The following is a 21,840-nucleotide window of genomic DNA, read 5'->3' as shown; positions in this document are numbered from 1 at the left end:
TCAGTGTCGTTGGTCTATAAGTGTTGCCGTAGCGACTGACTGCGCTGATCAGCTGTTGATCAGTCACAGGTGCGGCTCGTTATCGGTCTCTATATGTAGTCTTGTGTTTGCTGTGTTCATTGTCAGATCTTTCGGGTGTTCACGTCTGTTCTCTGTTGTTCCCAACAGTATTGGCTTGTCTCCAGTTCCTGTGTGTTTTGTGGATTATCTTGCCTATCTGATCATCTGTGGATTACATTGTCGCATGGACAGTGTGTTCCAGCTCGTTGCAGTCTCCTTGCCACCAAAGCCGGTTCTACGTGTTGCATTTCTACATCTGACCATCCGGCCTTGCTTATCTTGATGCACCCTTGCACATTTTTTTTTCTAATAGGTTGTCGTCCGCTGAACGTAATTATGACATTGGTAACAAAGATTTGATGGCAGTCAAGTTCTGGTCGTTTTAACTTTTCCCTTTCCTACCGCCCGGGGTCAAAGAAGTGAGAAAGAAGCCTTGTCTCGTATTTTTGACCATTCCGAGTGCCCATCCACTCCCGAGTGTTTAATACCTGAGAGACTTGTCTCTACATTCACTTGGGAGGTCGAGTCGAAGGTCCGCACAGCCTTAGAAGGGGTAACGCCTCTGTCCGGTTGCCCAATGGGTCGTTTATTTGTGCCGGAGGGATTACTGTCCGACGTTATTCGGTGGGGTCATTGTTCCAACGTGGCTTGCCATCCAGGAGTGAATCGTACCAGTTTTATTGTTAAACTTCTGGTGGCGTCCCATGGCTCGTGACATCCGTTGTTTTGGCCTGCTCAGTGTGTTCTCATGTTAAGACTTCCAATCAATCCCCAGAGGGGTTACTTCAACCGCTGTTTGTCCCTTTGAGACCCTGGTCCCACATCACACTCGATTTCGTCACCGCCCTCCCAGGGCAGTACAGTCGTTTTGACTGTAGTGGACTGGTTCTCGAAGGCGACTCATTTAATTCTCCCAAATTACCCTCTGCCAAGGAGACAGCAGTTACTCTCATTGATCACATCTTTTGCATTCATGGCCTCCCGATGGATGTGGTCTCTGACAGGGGACCCCAATTTGTTTCAAAATTTTGGAGGGAGTTTTGTTGTTTACTGGGGGCAGGTGTTAGTCTGTCCTCTGGTTTTCATCCTCAGAGCAATGGCCAAACTGAGCGGGCCAACCAGGACTTTGAGAGAGTGTTGCGATGTTTGGTGTCACAGAATCCTTCCTCTTGGAGCCAGCAACTCTTATGGGTTGAGTATGCACATAACTCATTACCAGTGTTGTCCACGGGCCTCCCTCTATTTGAATGTAGTTTACCACCTATTTTTTCCAAGTCTGGAATACGAAGTTGCGGTCCCCTCTGCTCATGCCTTCATCCACAGGTGCCTGTGAAGAGCCCGTGAGACTCTCCTTCAGGTGGGAGTACGCACTAAGGCTCAGGCCGATTGCTACCGGTCGAAGCCTCCCGTCTACGTCGTTGGTCAAAAAGTGTGGCTTTCTTCCAAGAATATTCCTCTCCGTTCTGTTTGTAATAAACTAGCCCCCAAATTCATAGGCCCATTTGCTTTCACTAAGATTCTTAGCCGAGTGGTAGCCCGCCTCAAACTTCCTCCAGCATACAGGAGAATTCACCCTGTTTTTCATGTCTGTAAATTGAAGCCCGTTTTTCATTTAACCATTAATCCATCTGCCCTGGTTCAGCTGTATTCTTATTCCGTCATCAAAGATTTGATTATTGTTGTACAAAATATATGTAGCCTACACTGATACACATCTCGGGTCGTTAGCGACCCTTTACAATTTTTACAAAAAAAAAAGAATGGGAAAACCTTTGATAATTTTATGATATTTTTTTTCTTGTTATATTGTTTATAATGAATTGATTGAGGAATACTAAGAAGGTTGATGTCTAACTTTAAAAAATGAATGAGGAGGAGGGTAGTGAATGACGTCCCAGGTCGATAAAGACCCAAGGTATGCATTTAAGGGTTAAAAAGGTTTAAAGTCAAAGCATGGCAAGATATGTTAAACTCTGTAAAACAAGTCAACATACTGAAAACCAACTGAAATTCTGATAGTGTTGTGAAAAGCTTATTATTTCTTTAAAGTTCAAAGGCCACAGTGATCACAGCGATGGAATAAGGAAGAGACTTGCTCTAATTAAAAATATTCTGCTTTTGATTTATGGCGCATCGATAATATGGACAATGTGTCTGTGCCCTCTGATAAACTCACTTCATTTTACTCCATTTCTCATGGGTTTGCTCTCCAGCATGGACTTTATCATTATAGAAATGAGGCTTTTCAGTAGCATCTCCAGACATTATAATCTAAAGATTTTTATGCATATTTTTTTTCTTGTTTGATGTGCTTTATTGGTGAACTGCTCTGAATAACAACAATTATGATATATTAGAAATATTTTTTCATCTTTAAGATAAGTTTAGAGCTAACTGTTTAATCTCTGGGTTCTCCACTACTGTACGCTGGTGTGTAAAAGAGGAGAGCATGGCATCCCACTGAAGCTAGAGCGTTCCCTAGAAACTACAATGTCCTGTGCTGCATTTTTCAAAAGCATTATGAGCTAAGTTGGTCATTGAGACCATTGATGCCAATGGTTCTATGATCTACTTAGGCTTACGATGCTTTTGAGAAATGCAGTGTTACAACGCAATGTAACAAAGCCAAAAACACATATGCAGATGATAATTTGAACAAAATCATAAAACAAAGCAGTATCCAAAACAGCAATCAGAGTTCAGACAGAAGTAGATACACAGTCCAATTAATTCAACAAAAGCGAACAAAACACACACTTTTCAGCTGTCTGCAATTCTGAGTAAGTATAACCCATATCATATAATAAAACAGGAAACAGAAACCAGGTGGATGCAATGAACATTTAAATGAATATCTTCAGTGACTAATTCTATTGAGGCCTCCTTGTATTGGGCCGGTGGGTGGGCCGCGGGCTCAAATGGTACAGTCAAGAGGTCACGGTTTGGCTGGTTTGTCATGGTACTGTTAGCCCCTGGTGGTAGATGCCATAACTGCACTATCTAGACGCATTGATGGCCATTCAAAAGTATTCTAATCAACATATAAATCATAGAGTAATTGCTTATATTATACTGTATAAAAAGTTGTACCAGTGCTAGCTGCTTTTGAAGGGATCTTCATTGAAAATACAAGAATTATATCATTTTATTCCATGTTGACAGAAATGTTTAGATCAAAACATGACCTCGCTTAGTAAAACATATGCAGCCGATGGCTAAGAGGCATTTTTCAGTGTTTTTGAAAGAGGTCTCATGCTCACCAAGGCTTTTTTTTATTATTATTTATACAGTAAAATCAATAAATATTATTACAATTTAAAATAACTATTTTCTATTTTAATATATTTTAAAAAGTAATTTATTCTTGTGATGGTAAAGCTGAATTTTCAGCATCAATATTTGAGGACATCAATATTATATTGCCCAAACATGATTAAATTAAAGACTGTATTAAAGTGTAATTTGTTCAAAAGTAGGAATGATAATCTTGACAGTGTAGATTATTAATATTTCATTGCCATACATATCATATTTTTTATATTCAGATATGCAAGGTATTTTACCCCATCAAAAGTTAATTCAAATCTGTGTGAAAAGCACATTAAAAAAATAACACATTTTCTTTCATCAAAAACCGAAGCCAAAAAAAAATCCAATTAAAAGAAATATAAGCCAAGGTATGCTTTACGTCTTGTTTGAATGTTCTACAAAGAAATCCCATTTCCTTTTGTGGCACCCAAAATGAGTTACAGATTCGTTGTATTCAAAGAGGGATGCCTCTGTCGATAAAAGGTCAGGTCCTTTAACGCAAGATAGGCTAATTACTTCAAAACATTCTCATCGTTAACGGGCCTATACCTGAGACAAATGAGCGCCCACTTTATTGATTTCCCTCAGACACCTGTTCATTTGGCAGTCTGAGCATGAAAGAGCAGAAAGCCGTGTCAATATTGTTTTTATGCAGAATACTTTCTTACTTCTCTCCAAGTGTTTGCCCACTCCTTGTTTAACTTTATCACGTTTATTCCAGACACTGGCACTAATTATCTTTTACTTTCATGCTTCAACAGGGAGAGAGCCTTTGAATTACTTGCTCAACTCTTGTCTGGCTTGGCCTATCAAGAGGCAACAGCATACATAATTCATTTGCACAGATTTCCCTGCAATGTCTCTGAGCCATCATCAGCCGTTCCCCAGTAACTGCAAAAATTACAGATAGAGCTGTGTGGCGGATTATAACATTGATCTGAAATACATCACAGTTGAAAATCTATAACCCAGGTGATTATCTGCCACTGTCAGTGTCATCAACCTCTATATCAAAAGAGAAGAAATAATCTTTCCTGCTTTAATAGATACAGAGTAATTTGGAAATGAAATCCAGGTCCTTGAATGCAAAGCCTATATATATATATATTTATATATATATATATATATATATATATATATATATATATATATGATGAGAACTGAACGAAGCTGGAAGATGGCATCACTGTTTTCTGCAGAGCTGCTTTATAGCTGAATTGAAATCATTTCATAATTGATGTACTTTACACAGTTACTGAACCGAAATAAATCAACACTAAACTGGTTTCAACTGAACAATGACTGTTTATTACTGTCTTTTTTTAATTCTGTTTTCGCTATTTTCGTGTTCATCCCTGTAAAGCTGCTTTGAAACAACCTGTATTGTATAAAGCACTATATAAATAAAGGTGACTCGACTTTTATGAATTTAGACATAGCATACTACTGTTTTTCGCCAACTATATAGTAGGTAAATATACATATTCGGATGCTGCCAAGGTCTTTATGAATGAAAAGTGAAATGATTTGTTCAAAAACACAGAATCCTTTAGGAAAGAAACACCACTGTAGTGTGTTGCTCGGTGTTGCAACGGTTCTGCCGCGACTTACTGCGGCAAAAACATATTGTGTCTCAAATGTAAGTTACTCAATTTTAACTTGTTTATTGAACTGCTCCATACAAGCAATCACAGTCTCGATCATGCTTTAGATCTGAATATTGGAAACAATAGCACTCTTGATCCCATGATATTGCTTAAATAATCTATCCATTCATTTATTTGTTTCTCTAATAATCACAGATTATTATTTGTTTCTCGCTACACTCTAAAAAATGCTGGGTTAAAAACAACCCAAGTTGGGTTGAAAATGGACAAACCCAGCAATTGGGTTGTTTTAACCCAGCGGTTGGGTTAAATGTTTGCCCAACATGCTGGGTAGTTTTATTTAACTCAACTATTGTTTAAAAATTACTGCATTGCTTGCTTAAAATGAACCCAAAATATGCTGGAAATTAACATTTATTAATATGTTTAATAAATGAGCATTTATTAATAAGATAATGAATAATAAACAATAAACATTTATTAAATTGCTTATTAATAAATGTTCACCTTTTGATTATTATTGTTGCCTCTAGTAATTATGTGTCTAATTTTTAATTTCTCACCTATTTTGGATTCATTTTAAGCCAGCCATATAGTCATTTTTAATCAGTAGTTGGGTTAAATAAAACTACCCAGCAGTTTGGGCAAACATTTAACCCAACCACTGGCCATGACAATCTCATGAAAATGAAGTTGTTTTGATTTTCTTCAGAAAAACACATGAAAGTGTTTTCCTATTGCTCTTTAAGTCATTCCTTGAAGTGTTGATGTGCTTACTGAGTGATCCATGTGCCATTACAATTGCAATCAAAGAATAGTAGTTGGAAGGTTTGCATCTTCTCAGGCTCTCTTGTATAATTGGTGTTTTTCTGTTTTCCTAGAAATGCAGAAAGAATTCAATGAAAATGTTAAAAACTGTCAAATCAATCAGGCCAAGTAAAAATCTGTTACATCTGTGCCAAAGGCTCTATCCTTTGAGAAATAATGCATTTCAGATGTATTTCCTTATTTTTGCACTCAATTAAGGCTAATTAGCAAGCCGCATATTCATGAAGACATACACAGAATCACCAAGGGACTGCAATCTGGAAACTATCACAGATCCATGTGCAGTATCTGAAAGAACACATTTTCCTGGATCAATGCCTCGTTGGGTAAATAAGGCCATATACCGCTGATGGCTTGACTTAGATGATAGCTTGCGGCCACACAAAAATCTATGGTAATTGGATTTAATTATTTAGCTTATGAGAAACAGATTAACATGGATGTACAAAACAAGACATATGATTGGCTCACAATATACAATATTCTTAGTCCCGAAAATCTGTAGATTTTTAAGGTTTTGTAATCCAAACAAATGCAACAGAATAGCATGTCTGAGGATGAGTTATCCATCAATTTTGGGACATCATTTCTCACATTTTGGAAAAGGAAATTGCATTTAGTTATCTACATTAAGCCATACACCTTACTTTCACTCTCTGATTGCACAAGGCACAAATCTCATTTTTCAAATCTCCAAACACAGACACATTTAGAACAGATGTCAACACTAATATCTTTTTCTCTTCGTAGTCATTAGGTATATTCTTCCTCATGGCCATTGCATGTTTTTATTTGTACATCTTCCTTCTCGGATATCAACAAGGAACAGCATTTTCAGCAGATGGCTGATAGGATTTTCAAATAATCAGACTGTTTTTGTTGCTGCAGAAAATTATCTTAGAGGCAAACAGTTCCATCTTTTTTGTTATTCTACATTAATCAGTGGTTTGGGTTGTAAACTAATGTACAGATACACAGAGGCCAAAACTCTGAGAAAACATTGCAAATACGGGATTAAAAAAGAAAAATCAGAATCTGGACTACTTGAATTCAAAATTGAATTATTGTTTAAAACTGTTAATGATTTAATAAAATATATTTAATTGTATAATTGATCATTTATATTTAAATGTAATGAAAATTTGATTAATGCCAAATAAGAGCATTTTCACTAATGGTCTCAGACTTGTTGACCCTACTGCATGTTGCACTGTCAGTTATACACTTTGTGTATACAAATTGTTGGTTCAACTGCAACTGCAACTACAAAGAAAATCTTTTGGTTCAAAAAGCTGTCTTTAAGTGCTACAATTTTCCACTAGTGAAGTTTCTTTCTCAAAAATCTAATTGGTGTGCTAAACCTAAACCTGCCTTGATCACTCATCCACATATACTGAGCCAAACGTGGTCTCTAAACAGTGCCAGTCAAGCTAGACCCTCACTTCCTCTGGGGGGCTTGTGAATGACATCCCTACCAGTGTAGAAAACAAAGCTAAAGCTGCCTGGCAAGAGAATATAGATAGTAATTGTGCCCCCTGGGCTTTAAGAAACCCTGAATCTATATATAGCCAACTGCACTGAATTATGAAAGGCTTCAAACGCAGAAAACAAGAGCAAGGCTTAAGGATGGAAAATTAATGTTTTATGTCATTGGACACAAGTGCTCAGATATAGTAAATCAGGCTGTTTGTTTTTAAGTACTGATCTCAGTTATCCTGTAAAGTTTCAGGTGGTTTGTGTTGTCCTTTATGACATATTGATGGCACATGACATTTGACCTTTCCTACTTAACTAGCTGAAAAGCCAGTATGAATCCGCCTGGGCACAATTTGCCAAGAAAATGTCTATGACTTCTCAACTCCAAACTCCCTGTGCTCTGTTGCAGCACATTGATTGACAAGCTTTCAATATCACAGTTAACAGCTGTTTTAGTGTGTTGCCCGCGGGGAAACACTGTAGGCCCCACATCCTAGAAAAGTGTAGTGACTTCAACCAAGCACTCATTCAATTTCATTCAACCAAGATAATACTCTTTGACTGCTGAATAAGAAACCAGACTCATGAGGGACTTCTGAAACATTTAGGGTGGTGATTTCATAAAAATCCACCCACAAAGAAATGTGTTTTACTTCCTAGAAATCACTTTATGTGAAATAGGCTAATACTTTAAACCAAGTATGGAAAGAAGCAGAGGTGTAAAAAGTATTGAGAAATTGAACTTAAATACTATATACAATGTCAAAAGTGTTACTCAATTAAAAGTCTTGAACTCCTAGCCACATAAATAAATACTTGAATGAAAGGTAGAAACAGTAGAGATTTTTTTTCATTTTGGTGTTTTTGATGCAAAACCCTGTTTAAAATGCCGTTATCGTCTCTGTGTAAACTACAAAAACATGAATTCGTGAAAACGGTGACGTCATGCTCATGCATATTACATATATATATATATATATATATATATATATATATATATATATATATATATATATATATATATATATATATATATATATATATATATATATATATATAATATTTTCCCATTTTTATTCTCAGCCTCTTCCTTGCTGTCTGAGATAATCTTTGTTTGTTCTCCCAAAGACAGACATTCTCAAGACTGACATGTTCAATAGTTCAACCTAATCCTAATTGAAAAAAAATGAATAGACAACATCTCAACATGATAAATGTCATTCAGTCTGATAAGCATGTCAGCAGTCTTCTCATGTTAAGAATAGCAATAGTTTTTCATTCATTTGCTTTTTAAATAAAATATGAAAATTTAATCCCTGAAAGAAAATACACCTTTGTATCATTTTGTAAATACAAGTTTCAGTACTTGCTCTGACCACAATCACATATGTGATTTATTAAATATAATGTGTTCATTAACTGAAATTGGAACCGTTTCTTCCCTTGTGGAAAGAAAATGTATTTCTCTATATATGAATGATCAATATATTACATGATTTCACATTATATTTGAAAATATACTGTTGAAAACAGAAAAATATATTGCGGAAATATATTACAATCTATGGAATAATACGTAAGGAATTGCCGCTTTTCATATATTGAAAAAATATGTGATAATATATTTACTAATATATTTACTAATATTTTTATATTCAGTAATATACTTAATATATAGATTTATATGTGATCAGATATGGTACAGCAAATATATTGCAGATATATTTACTCATGCAGTATGAACACATATATGGTAAAATATACTATATAACACATTTCTTATATTTCATAATTATGTACATTTTAAATGTTTCATATTTTCAATTTAGTTAACAAAAGCACACCTGCATTTACTAAAGCTTCTAGCAAAAAGACTATCATTGGGTTATAGTGTGCACAGCTGTTACTTTTTAAATAAAGTTATTAGAGTCTTAATGGTGTTCAGCCAATCATAAACCTAACCCCAGGCTTTACTCTTCAGCACAATGGTTACCCCAAAAACTCAAACATACCAGAAAACCTTTTAAATTCCAAAATAATACAACTTTAATACAACTAACAGATCTCCCCCATATCACTATTGAGCAAAACACATGAAATAGCACTTAATTTTAACATTTACTCTCCTTTCGCAGTCAAGAAGTCTGTTGTAACCTCTGATTGTAACTCATTCCATGAATATGTGTATATGTAATTGAATATGTTGTTAAATGTAGCCAGATGCTGTGCGCGCGCTCAAGACATAGTGGTGTTTTAGAGGTAAAAAATGATAAATACTGTTCGGTTTCTCGCACAAACCGATCGTTACGTGTCTTAGGACATCAATGTGTCATCACGAGCCGCAGGGTTTAATTTGGATTTGTCTGTGCATGTTTTTTTTTTTACTCTTATAGATGGAGTTCCCATTGACATGCATTATACGACTGACAGACGGCAACGGTTGAAATTAAAAATCATCATTTGTGTTCTACTGTCATCTACATCTTGGATGCCCTGAGGGTAAGCAGATAAACATCAAATTTTCATTTTTGAGTGAACTATCCCTTTAAAGGTACACATGATGTAACTTTTGGCCCTCAAAACAAAACTAGGCATTTTCGGAAGAACATTGTTTTGGCTGTGCTTCAGCTCTAGGTGACTGTGTGGATAAATATGGTTTGCGGCACCTATATTTAGATGGAAAGGATCTCATGCTGACTACCTGAAGATGTAGCTGAAAATAAATTCCAGCACAGCGCTACAATAACCATAATGAAATGACCCTTCACAACAGATAATGCTTTACAATGTACTATATTAGCGAGCTACATATGGTGATTATGTTCAGCAAAATACTCGCCATCTCCGCTTTGCTTTTACAATATTTCAAATCTCTAATTTCTCGTCATCTCGTGAAGCCAAGCCAATTATTGTTCTTGTTTTATTACGAGCTCTGTCACGTCTTCTTTTTGCCAGCAGACTCTCCTCTGTTTGGCGTTTGTTTAAAACGTGATTCCCAGGAATTTTGAGATTTAGCTGCTCCATGTCAACCTTTCTCACTCGTTATAACAACTAATCTACCTATGTCACTTCAGTGTCACTCACACACCGTACACATGGAGAAACCTTTCTCTATTTGCGGATATGACGAGACACGCACAGGCGAATGTTACGGTATGCTGGTGTAGAGATGAGGCAGATCACGGATTTCCACAAATAGACAATACTTTAATGAACATAGGCAAGGAGACATCAAACATACGCTTAACACAACAGAGAACAGACAAGGAGTGCAGGGAGAGAGTGCATTATAAAGGGAGTGCAGATGATAGAGTGCAGGTGCAGGTGATCTGTGATGATGAGGAGCTGACAAGGGAAGTGAGTGCAGGTGTGGAGAACAGGAGGATCTTGGGAAATGGAGTCCAGGGGAACAAGGGATCTGTGACAGTACCTCCCCCTCCCGGTAGGCGCGTCCTCGCGCCGTAGATGTAACGGGAGGGGGGTGGGCGCCCTGGAGACCTCAAGCCGGAGCAGGGGGAGGAGCAGACTGGAGTGGAGGCAAGTTCAAAAGCCATGGCGGGTCAGGAGCCGTGGGCAGCCATGGCGGGTCAGGGGCCGAAGCCAGCCATGGAGAGTCAGGGGCCGAAGCCAGCCATGGAGGGTCAGGGGCCGAAGCCTTCGCGCCGATGAGCCCAGGCGTCGCTGAAGGACTGGCGGGTGATGGCGGAACTGTAGGCTCCGCCGACCGAAGCGCAGCCGGTGCTCCAGAAGGCCGCAGTGGAAGACAGACGACATACAACAAAGTGAACACTGGGGAGAGTGAGGAGGCCAACTGGAGCTGAGGGACGGAGTGACGGAGCAGTCCAGAAGTGAGGGCAGGCCGACGAAGGAACAAAGGTGTGAACGGGGGCAGGATGGAGACTGGTGACACTAGTGGACTGCTGGACAACGGTGGAGCAGAGGGAGGTTGGAGCCGGGGTGAAGGTAATCGCCCAGAGGTCCGAGGTGGAGATCTGGGCGAGGGGGCTTGAGGTGGAGGTTCAGTGCTGAGACATATGGACGGAGGCGGGAGAGGGAGGCAGGGAGGGGAAACAGTCTTTGGGCTGGAGGGTTCAAGAACACAGTTCATAGGAGCAGCTGAGGGCTGGCGGCTGGAGCGGAGGGCTCGTAGGCGGCGGCTGGAGCGGAGGGCTCGTAGGCGGCGGCTGGAGCGGAGGGCTCGTAGGCGGCGGCTGGAGCGGAGGGCTCGTAGGCGGCGGCTGGAGCCGAGGGCTCGTAGGCGGCGGCTGGAGCCGAGGGCTCGTAGGCGGCGGCTGGAGCCGAGGGCTCGTAGGCGGCGGCTGGAGCCGAGGGCTCGTAGGCGGCGGCTGGAGCCGAGGGCTCGTAGGCGGCGGCTGGAGCCGAGGGCTCGTAGGCGGCGGCTGGAGCCGAGGGCTCGTAGGCGGCGGCTGGAGCCGAGGGCTCGTAGGCGGCGGCTGGAGCCGAGGGCTCGTAGGCGGCGGCTGGAGCCGAGGGCTCGTAGGCGGCGGCTGGAGCCGAGGGCTCGTAGGCGGCGGCTGGAGCCGAGGGCTCGTAGGCGGCGGCTGGAGCCGAGGGCTCGTAGGCGGCGGCTGGAGCCGAGGGCTCGTAGGCGGCGGCTGGAGCCGAGGGCTCGTAGGCGGCGGCTGGAGCCGAGGGCTCGTAGGCGGCGGCTGGAGCCGAGGGCTCGTAGGCGGCGGCTGGAGCCGAGGGCTCGTAGGCGGCGGCTGGAGCTGAGGGCTCGGACCAAAAGTCAATTATCCAGACCGCATCATCTGGCGTTTTGCATAGGGTTGGAGCGGCAGGCTCTGGAGATACGGGAGCGGGCTCTGGAGATACGGGAGCGGGCTCTGGAGATACCGGAGTGGCTTGCTTCCTCCTCCTCCGCTTACGGGACCCAGTGGAGGAGTGTGGGTTCCGTGTGGGGCAGGCAGGGCGTTTGCTGGAGGGGTATGCGGAGGAAGAAGAAGGTTGACTGACTGGCCCGGCCAACCATGTTTTCGGATGGACTAGAGACAGACACCCTTCCTGAACCCAATCAACTACGAATTTGGAGTCATTTAACCATAAAATGGAATTTATAGTTTCGCTTAAGGAGAATCGGTAATCGGGTTCACCAAAACGGATGGTGTCATCATCTAGTCCATCCAAAAACAAGGAGATCAAACAAGCTTCAGGCCAGTCAGACAAAAAAAGCGAGCTCCACGAACTCCTCCACATACCTCTCCAGCGAACGACCGACCTGCAGAAGCCCGATGATACGATCGCCGGCTGACAGATGAGAGAGAGGCGTAGGAGGAGCAGGAGCCAGGGAGCCGGTGGAAGTCTCCATAATTCTGTGGAAATCCAGCGTTATAGGTCCGTTCTTCTGTTATGGTATGCTGGTGTAGAGATGAGGCAGATCACGGATTTCCACAAATAGACAATACTTTAATGAACATAGGCAAGGAGACATCAAACATACGCTTAACACAACAGAGAACAGACAAGGAGTGCAGGGAGAGAGTGCATTATAAAGGGAGTGCAGATGATAGAGTGCAGGTGCAGGTGATCTGTGATGATGAGGAGCTGACAAGGGAAGTGAGTGCAGGTGTGGAGAACAGGAGGATCTTGGGAAATGGAGTCCAGGAGAACAAGGGATCTGTGACAGCGAGTAACTTATGTACGCAATTTCTCACGAAAACCATCCCGTCAGGTCTAAAATATAAACGCTTATTATAGGCTTACCATAGTGTATCAGGGTAAGAGAAAAACACTTTTGGAAAAGGATTGATGATGTAGGCTACTGACTCATTATTTATTTATTTATTTATTTAAATTCAGAACAAAGATAGTGTATCTTCTTCATTATTTTTGTGGAAATGTTGATACAGGATCCTTTGATGAATAGAAAGTTCAAAAGAACAGCTCTGATTTGAAGCAGAAAACATTTGTAACCTTTTGTCTTTGTCGCTTTTGAGAAATTTAATGTCATTGCTCAATAAAAGTATTATTATTATTATTATTTTTTTTTTTTTAAGTACTGACCCCAGACTTTTGAACAATAGTGTAGATGATGTTGCAAAAAATCTATTTATTCTTGTATAAATAGCCATACTGCATGCATATGTAATGAGGCAACTGTGAAATTGTTTAAAACCACTCAATATAAATTCATAGAATAGTTTCTTTGGTTTTCAGATACTCCCAAGGTGAAAGTCGTTATTATTTGTTCAAGTGGCCTATAAATACATGGACAAGAATTGTACCAAGTGACTACGATAAAGATGCCTTGGCATTCAGGATCAGCAGATCCTGGGATTCGGGATTCCCTATGCTTCAAAAGCCACTGTGTCACAAAAGATAACTGATATATTTCCAAGTGAAACGTTTCATGAATTTAAATCAAAACATTTAACTGGAAGCTATTTTTCAGTAGCTAGATCAGTCATACTCCTTTTGTGTGTCTTTCCCGCTGTTATCCATCATGAAGGAAGTGTTAGACACTTTGCCAAAAGTCTTGTCTTTGGCCTCCTGCTGGCAGGTGAACACACACTCCTTAGGTGAGACTGCACTTGTCATGAGAATGGCAGCAGCCGAGAGATTACTTTCCCGGAGATGTTAGAAGGCCTGCCGGTTATCTGAATAGACTGCCAGACCCTGTGAAGAGCAAGCGGGAGGTTTCATGGCCTCAATGTGTGACAAACCCAGCTCTCCCCTCTCTAGGACCCCCGTGGACCTGACTACAGCGATGTGTCAAACCATGCCTTCAGCATCTTTAGAAAGATTAATGACCATGTGCTCTAAAAAGACTCCCCAGCCTCCATCTGGGCTCCTTAAGCAACCCGGAGGGGTATTCAGCCAGAACTGGAAATGCTAAGTGGATGTGGACTCTATGGGGTTTGAATTCAGACATCATTTATTGAAATTATAAGCTAGCGTGAAGGTGATGAACTCTGATCTGCTCTAGTGAGATGTTAAAGAAAAGCCTTAAAATGTAACCATACTTGTTCACCTGGGCCTCCAGGAATCCTGCACTGGGAATAACAGACTATTTACACTACACATATGTTGGGTTTCCATGTTTTATACGGACTTCCCATTGACATATTTTGAAGTGTAATTTATTCCTGTGATGGCAAAGCTGAACATTTAGCATTATTACTCCAGTCTTGTTTGGTTATTAAAAACATATTGTTCTTGTCTTTTCCATGAGTCTAGAATATTTCCTTCTGTTTGACAAGTTATAGGTGAAATAAAGACTTCCCAAAAATACTTTGTGTCCTATTTTCTAACTTATTTCTCTGTTGCCCACCTACAGACTGCTGATCCCATTTACCAATCCACACTTGCACAGCTTGGATGGGATTAAACAGTGTTGGGGGTGACGCATTACAAGTAACACATTATGTAATCAGATTACTTGTTTCAAGTAACTAGTAAAACAATTTTTTAAAATTACAACAAAATATCTGAGTTACTTTTTCAAACTTAATTTTCCCATGTATTGACTGACAGCTCTCCTGTCCCCATGTTGAAAATTGTGAGTGTGCGCTATGTGAACATGAGGGTTATTGTAGTTCTAGACTAAATGTGAACATGCATTTTACTCATGTCAACTGCACAAACACAGATTCAAAGTATTCCTCAAAATTAATGATACATTTAAATGAGTGATCATTGATTTTAAGGGCAGGTTATGGATACACTTTAAAAAAAAAAAAAAAAAAAAAAAAAAAAAAGATGGCTTTAAAGGTTCTTTACACGTAGTAACAGTTCTATTTAGAACTGTATGGTCCTGAAAAACCCGTTATATGCTATAATGGCTCTTTGTGTTAGAGTTTAGGGTTCTTTAGAGATTTTGAATTTATGATCCATATTATTAGATCTTTTTAGTTATTACTTGGGTTTATGCATAAACATACCCAGTAACAAAAAACAAACAAACAAGCATTAAAGATATCCCTTGACTTTAAATCACTTTTCCATTTAACATTGTGAGGGGCTCACATACTGTAAATTTTTGCTATTTTTGGCCTTCATAAACATAACTATTTTTACATAAACAAATGGAAGACACAGACTGTAACTCTAAACTCAGTTGTGCATTTTAGATGCTGTCACATCCCACAGCCTCATCATCTGCAGAGAGAAACTACCACTCAGTTACACCAAAATGATGGACTTAAAGACATTATCGAAGATTGTGAAGATGTTTCACTGGAACTTGGTCTTCATTAGGCATATTAGGCGTATCTATTTTATGTTTTTAATATGTGTTTTACTTCCTTGTGTATTTATTCATGTTCAATGCCAATTATTTATTAATGTATTCAGCTAATAACTGTTGTTAGAGCACTGTCATACATTTTTGCTACAATTTCACATCAATAAAAATAAAAGTACATAATTGACACAACATGCTGTTTTTATGTAAACCCTATTAGAGGCTACAAGACATATAAAATAATATTAAAGGATTAGTTCACTTTCATATAAAAATTACCCCAAGCTTTATTCACCCACAAGCCATCCTTGATGTATATGACAATAGGAGAAATATTAATAAATATCCTGACACATCCAAGCTTTATAATGGCATGTAATGCGCTACCAAACGAGTTTGAGCTTAAGTGTCTCCATCTACATCCTTCCATCATAAACATACTCCACAAGGCTCCAGAGGGTTAATACAGGCCTTCTGAAGTGAAGCGATGCGTTTGTTTAAAAAAAAAAAAAAAATCCATATTTAACAAGTTATGAAGTAAAATATCCAGCTTCCGCCAGACCACCTTCCGTATTCAAATTACGGAAAAAAATGGAACTGGTGTTGCGTCAGTTCCGTAAGTTGAATAGGGAAGGCGTATGACGTACAGCATAAGCTTTTTGAAGAATACGGAAGGTGGTCTAGCAGAAGCTATATGGATATTTATTAATATTTTTCAGATTGTCTTTGTCAGAAACAAGAAAGTCATATACACCTAGGATGGCTTGATGATGAGGTAATTTTCATTTGAAAGTTAACTAATCCTTTAATGACACTAATATTAATAATATAAAGATAATAATATACTTATATTAGTGAAAATAAACTATTATTAAAGAGGTTATTTATAACACCAATAAGGTCCTATAGCACTTTCAAAGCATGGTTCTTTATGGAACCTTATAAAAATGGTTCTATTTAGCACCAGAATGGGTTCTGCTATTGTTACAAGCCAAAGAATCCTAATTTGGTATGTTTTTCTTTAGAGTATGGAATATAAAATATGCATTATCTGCTTGTTAAGTCATGACGTAAGGAATGCCGTTTCTGGGTCGCCTCGACTCATTTCACTTGAGAATGCCATCGACAGCCGTTTATGAGCGCTATTTATTCATATTAAACATCAATCATTTTGAAAAGTTAAACATTTTAAATACTTACAGTCTACACAACAGTCTCTGTGCTCACAGCGTCATGTAGACATTTATATTTTAACAATTTACAAAAGATGAATCATTGTCTTGCCATCTGGAATTTTGATATGGAGATAAAGGTTATGATTATAATTTTTTGTAGTATTACACCACATCGTGTGTGTATATTAGCACCATTTGTTGTTTTCTTGTGGTATGAGATAGAGCGTTAGGACCCGGAAGCGCTGCCGCGTGACGTCAGACTTAACGGAATATTCTCACTTTCTCCTTTTTCTCCTCTGAAATTTTGTAGCTGTTTCTCACATGGAAGGGTTGATGGATCATTTTATATGAAATTAAAGTTTTTGCACATGTTCATATGCAATAAGGCCACTAAATTGTAATAGAGGTCATATGGTGTCGCAAATGTTCTGAAGGAGATTAGATCCAGACACACCTGATTATTTTGGACATGTGCAGCTGTAGGAATAAGCATTAATGCCTGCTGCACATTTGCATTCTTGGGAGGCAGGAGCTTCATCAGGAAACCACTGGAATTTAGAGGCTCTTCACAGACAGAGACCTTTCTTAACGCAACTATAGCAACCTAATGTCTGTGAAGCAATGAATATTCAAGCTCATGCTCCACTTCTCATTTTTTCTGACAGAAGAAGGTCTTATAGCTTTGAGTTTGCAAAGCCATTCATTAGTGCCATGTAGCCAGACTTATAACCGCCCACTTAGGTGGGAAAAGAATATACATCTAAACAACATATAAAGTAAACAGCTATACATTTGTTATAAGTTGACTATAAGTTGAAGTTAACTGTCACAATTAGTCTGTTTTAGTTGTTTTCAAAGTCTATTAGTCTGTTTCTCTGTTTCCTTTGTTTATATGTTCCTGCATTTCATTAGTTTTGGTTATACATTATGCTACTGTAACGCTGTGCTCAGGCAGGAAGATGAAGACAGACGAATCGATCCAAAATAATCCAACTTTAATTACAACAGGCAGGGTGAACACAACTTAATGCAACGTAGATCGGACAGAGACTGAAGGTGAAGGTACAGCTTAAGTAGTGGGAAGGAGGATGAAGGAGGGCCTGAGGAGGCTTTGGAGGAGGATGAAGTGATGGAGAAGGGATGGTGAGAGGCAGACAAGGAGGGATGATGTGGTGAAAGGATGATGATGGTGGGACGACGATCCCCTGATGGCGATGATGGTCACTGGCTGATGGCACAGACCCAGAGCTCCCCAGTGCCAACAGCACACGGTGGAGACTAGAGAGGGAGGAGTCCAGGTGGTGACGAGACTGACGATAGCTGGGGGACAACCAACGGAGACAGAGCTGGAGGATCTGTAAGCGCAGACTGAGGATCAATTGAGCTGAGCAACGTCGCTGGTGCAGGAGACCCAGGCAAATGTCACGGCGACAAGCGTAATAGGCAAAGCCAGAGTGCCCGGGGACAGGGATGAAGCTGGTGAGACCAAGGACAGAGGTGACCCCGGAGGGAGGAAGGAACCTGCTGTAGCCGTAGGGGAGGATGGACAGAGTGCAGTGGACAGCCTGGATGTCTGTGGCGTAGGCAGAGCGACGACATGCAGACCAAAGGGGTGCCGGCAGGACGAGGGAACCCGTTGGAGTCACTCGGACAAGGGTCTCTGGAGGAGCCAAAGGTGGGAGGAGCCAGGGTGAATCCGTCAGGTCAACGGGCCGAGATGGAATGAAGGGATCCGAGGCCAAAGGTGGAGCAGCTGGATCCTCCTTGACAGGCACTGTTGGAGGTTGCTCAACCTGCAGCTCGACGTCCTGGCCGGGCATCCCCAGAGATGGTGCAGGGCTGCAATCATCCCGAAGCAATGAGGCTGGTGGACTGGCTGAGCTCTGTGGTGGTGGAAGTGACAAAAGACATGATGATGGTGTCCTTAAACAATGATGAAGATTCAGATGTCAGTTGGGAGTTGACGAGTCCCTGTTGAAGTCGATGAGCCAGTCCTCTCCTTCCATTCCACTGGTGTCACTGGTCAGAACCATGCTGGGGCACTGTATTCGGGGCGATGGCAAGCTCTGGTCCCTTATCCTCAGGCTCTGGCTCTCTCATCATGGTGGGTGGTGCTGCTCAGTCTGCAGGGGGTTCACATAACTTCTCCGTGGTCGCTGGTGGTAAAACGGGCTCTGGGTCTGGCTGTGTCTAAATCAGGGCGCAATGCTCTCCAGACACCTGATGACAGTCTCTCTCCAGTTCAGTCCTGTGGTGTCTGGGAGGTCGATATGGTGGTGGAAAGTAGCCCCGATCCAGAACATGGTCTTCAGGGTCTTGTCGTCAAGGGGGCTGGTGACGACAAGATGACAAAAGTTAATTGAAAAGTTTAAAAAAAAAAATGGTGCTCTCTTGAGCAATAACGACAATTTTGGCCCGGACGTCCATCTTGGGCGGTCCAATCTTTTGTAATGCTGTGCTCAGGCAGGAAGATGAAGACCGACAAATCAATCCAAAATAATCCAAGTTTAGTTACAACAGGCAGAGTGAACACTACTTAATACAACATATATCAGACAAGGTATCAGCGAAGGTACAGTTTAAGTAGTGGACATAATGTGGATAATGACTAACACACAGCTGACACCTATGAACTAATAATGATTGTAACCGGGGAGACAGACGAGTGGCGGTAAACAGAACAAAGGAAGACAGATGCAAACAAGCAGAAAGTCTAATCAAACTGAAATTAAACAGTACTGAATGTGACAGTTACTAATTTGAGCACACCTGTTTGTGTTTGAGTTCATCACCTTGTGTATTTAATGCTGCATTTAGACCACCACATAATTACTGTAATCTTAAGGTATCAACACGTGACATTATATTCAGAGCTGTTCACATCCTCAGACTGGGAATTATGCATTTCTATGGTACCACTATCAACGCCTAAATGAATCTATGGTCAGGTGGTACAGCAGCTACTGTACGTGGTACACGTGGAAGCTCTCAGAAAAGTTCCAACTTAAAAACTGTAATTACAAGCACTACGAGGATGTGAACGCTTTTTACGAGCCAGAATCTCGTAGTTACAGTAATTGCGATATTCCCTCTAGAAACTTTGGTTTCGCTTGCAAAGAACACAAAAGTTTTGCAAACTAATGCAAAGTTTCTCGGGGAAAAGCAAAAGTTTTGCGTGTGAATGCAAAAGCACTGAAATATAATTTTTCTTCCCATCTACTTCTTTATCTTTTTTTTTTTTTTTTTACATCATGTGTCCCTTTAAGAACTCCATACTCTTGCCCTTAAGATATTGCTGCATGCTTCCTCAACCATTTGAAACTTGTCATTCAATCACTCCAAATCCTGTCAAAATAATCTGTTTGATTCATTTTGCCATTCAATAGGCCTTCATGACAGACCTGTGAGAAGAAAACTCTCTGAGAAAACATTCTAATCTCTTTCCTGCAGACCCACTGAAAGCAGATTTGTGTTCATTCAGCACTGGAAGGTGCAAGTATCTGTTCATATCTGAGAGGTTCATTGTCAGCCTCTACAGCTTACAGCTGCTGAAAATATCTAAGCCGGCACTCCATCAAATGTTTTTAAGCATATCTTCATTTGTATATCACCAAACAAATCAAGTTTTCAGCAAGTTAACTTTATTTCCACTGGGTTTGTTTGCTTTCTTTGCCAGAAACCGTAAGATTAAAAAGTTGATCTTGTATTCTCATTATTATTTTTGGAAGTATACATAGTCTCTGTATATAATTTCCCTTCCTTAATTGACTGATATTTACATACAAGCCACCAGCTGTCCTAACAAAAGTAAATTAACCTGACAGTGCACCATCCCCTTGGAACACTCTTGGAACAGATTCATTTAATATTGAAGAGTGCAATTTTCACCTGTGCAAAACAGCATGGCAACTGCCAGGGAATTGCTTGATTAAATACAAATATATTTTAGCATTTATTGCCATGGGAGTAGTATCAAATGTGATCAAAACATTAAAGAGGGGAATTAGTGGAGGGAAAAAAGTCTTTAACTCTGCTTACAGTTATTACAATCGTCCCAGAATCAGAGACAGCTGTATTTCATTGGATCACTCTCACATTTGCTCGAACAACAACAATTCTCTGAATTCATAAATGCATGCAAATTCTATTATAAGGTTTACAAATTACACTGCATGGCTTAATCAGACTTCAAAACCCCCACATTTTGGGTTTAATCAGACTGCAACAAAGGATATTTACTATGTTAATTCGAAGGGCATTTATTCATGCAACATGTATTTACTGGGGCAGTGTGTTAATTGAATAAAACTTCACAGGGAGAATTTTGATTACAATCAAGAATGACCTACATACTATCATAAACCCTTTAAACCCTGAAGGCATTTTAGAGTAGTTTTTTCTGAGTGACACACACAAAAGAAAAGACTCATAACTCCAAAATTTGAGCAAGAAGAGTCAAAAGGTGGGCATTGTTTGACAGAAAATGTTTTAAATTTTAAGAAGAAAAAAAAAATTCATTACATTTGAAAATTCTAATGCTGAAAAACTATTGATAAAATACGAAGCCCCGGACATGACATGCAGAAAAAAATAGTAGGCTGAATCGTGCACACGATTTACTATTTCGTATTTACTATTTTGGAATGAAATAGTAAATTATGCGCATGTTTTAGTAAATCAAGGGAATGAAAAATGTTTTCATTACAATAAAAATTTTTTTTGTACTTTTAAAATCCTTCTTATTTGACATGCAATAACTCAGGAAGGAAATAAAGTAGGAGGACAATTCTTTTGGTGTAGTTTTCCTATATGTCACTGCATCTGGATCATATTTTGTGGTGATAGCATAAAGTAATCAAAAGTTAAAGCATTTTGAACTGAGGTAGCCTTTTTGTTTAGCCCTTGACACCCCCTAATTTGCGTTCCTCCATGAGGAATATCTCATGATCGACACTTTGGATTATGTTGATTTTGGATTAATTTTAATCGGGAGCATCCACTGTAAGTAATGATGTGTCAGTTTCTACAATCTGTGCATGTTTCATGAATTTATAAGCGAGAAACTGTGAAAGCTACATTTGATTTTAGTAGCACCTGTGCACCTGTGGAGTGTTATTATTACCTAACTTTCTGAGAAATATCGCATTAGATTATGTTGATTTTGGATTATGCTCATTTTAAT

This window comes from Chanodichthys erythropterus, chromosome 3 (genome assembly GCF_024489055.1).
Source record: "Chanodichthys erythropterus isolate Z2021 chromosome 3, ASM2448905v1, whole genome shotgun sequence".
NCBI classification, from domain to species: domain Eukaryota; kingdom Metazoa; phylum Chordata; class Actinopteri; order Cypriniformes; family Xenocyprididae; genus Chanodichthys; species Chanodichthys erythropterus.
The sequence above is the reverse complement of the archived record's forward strand: the minus strand, read 5'-3'. Positions refer to the sequence as shown.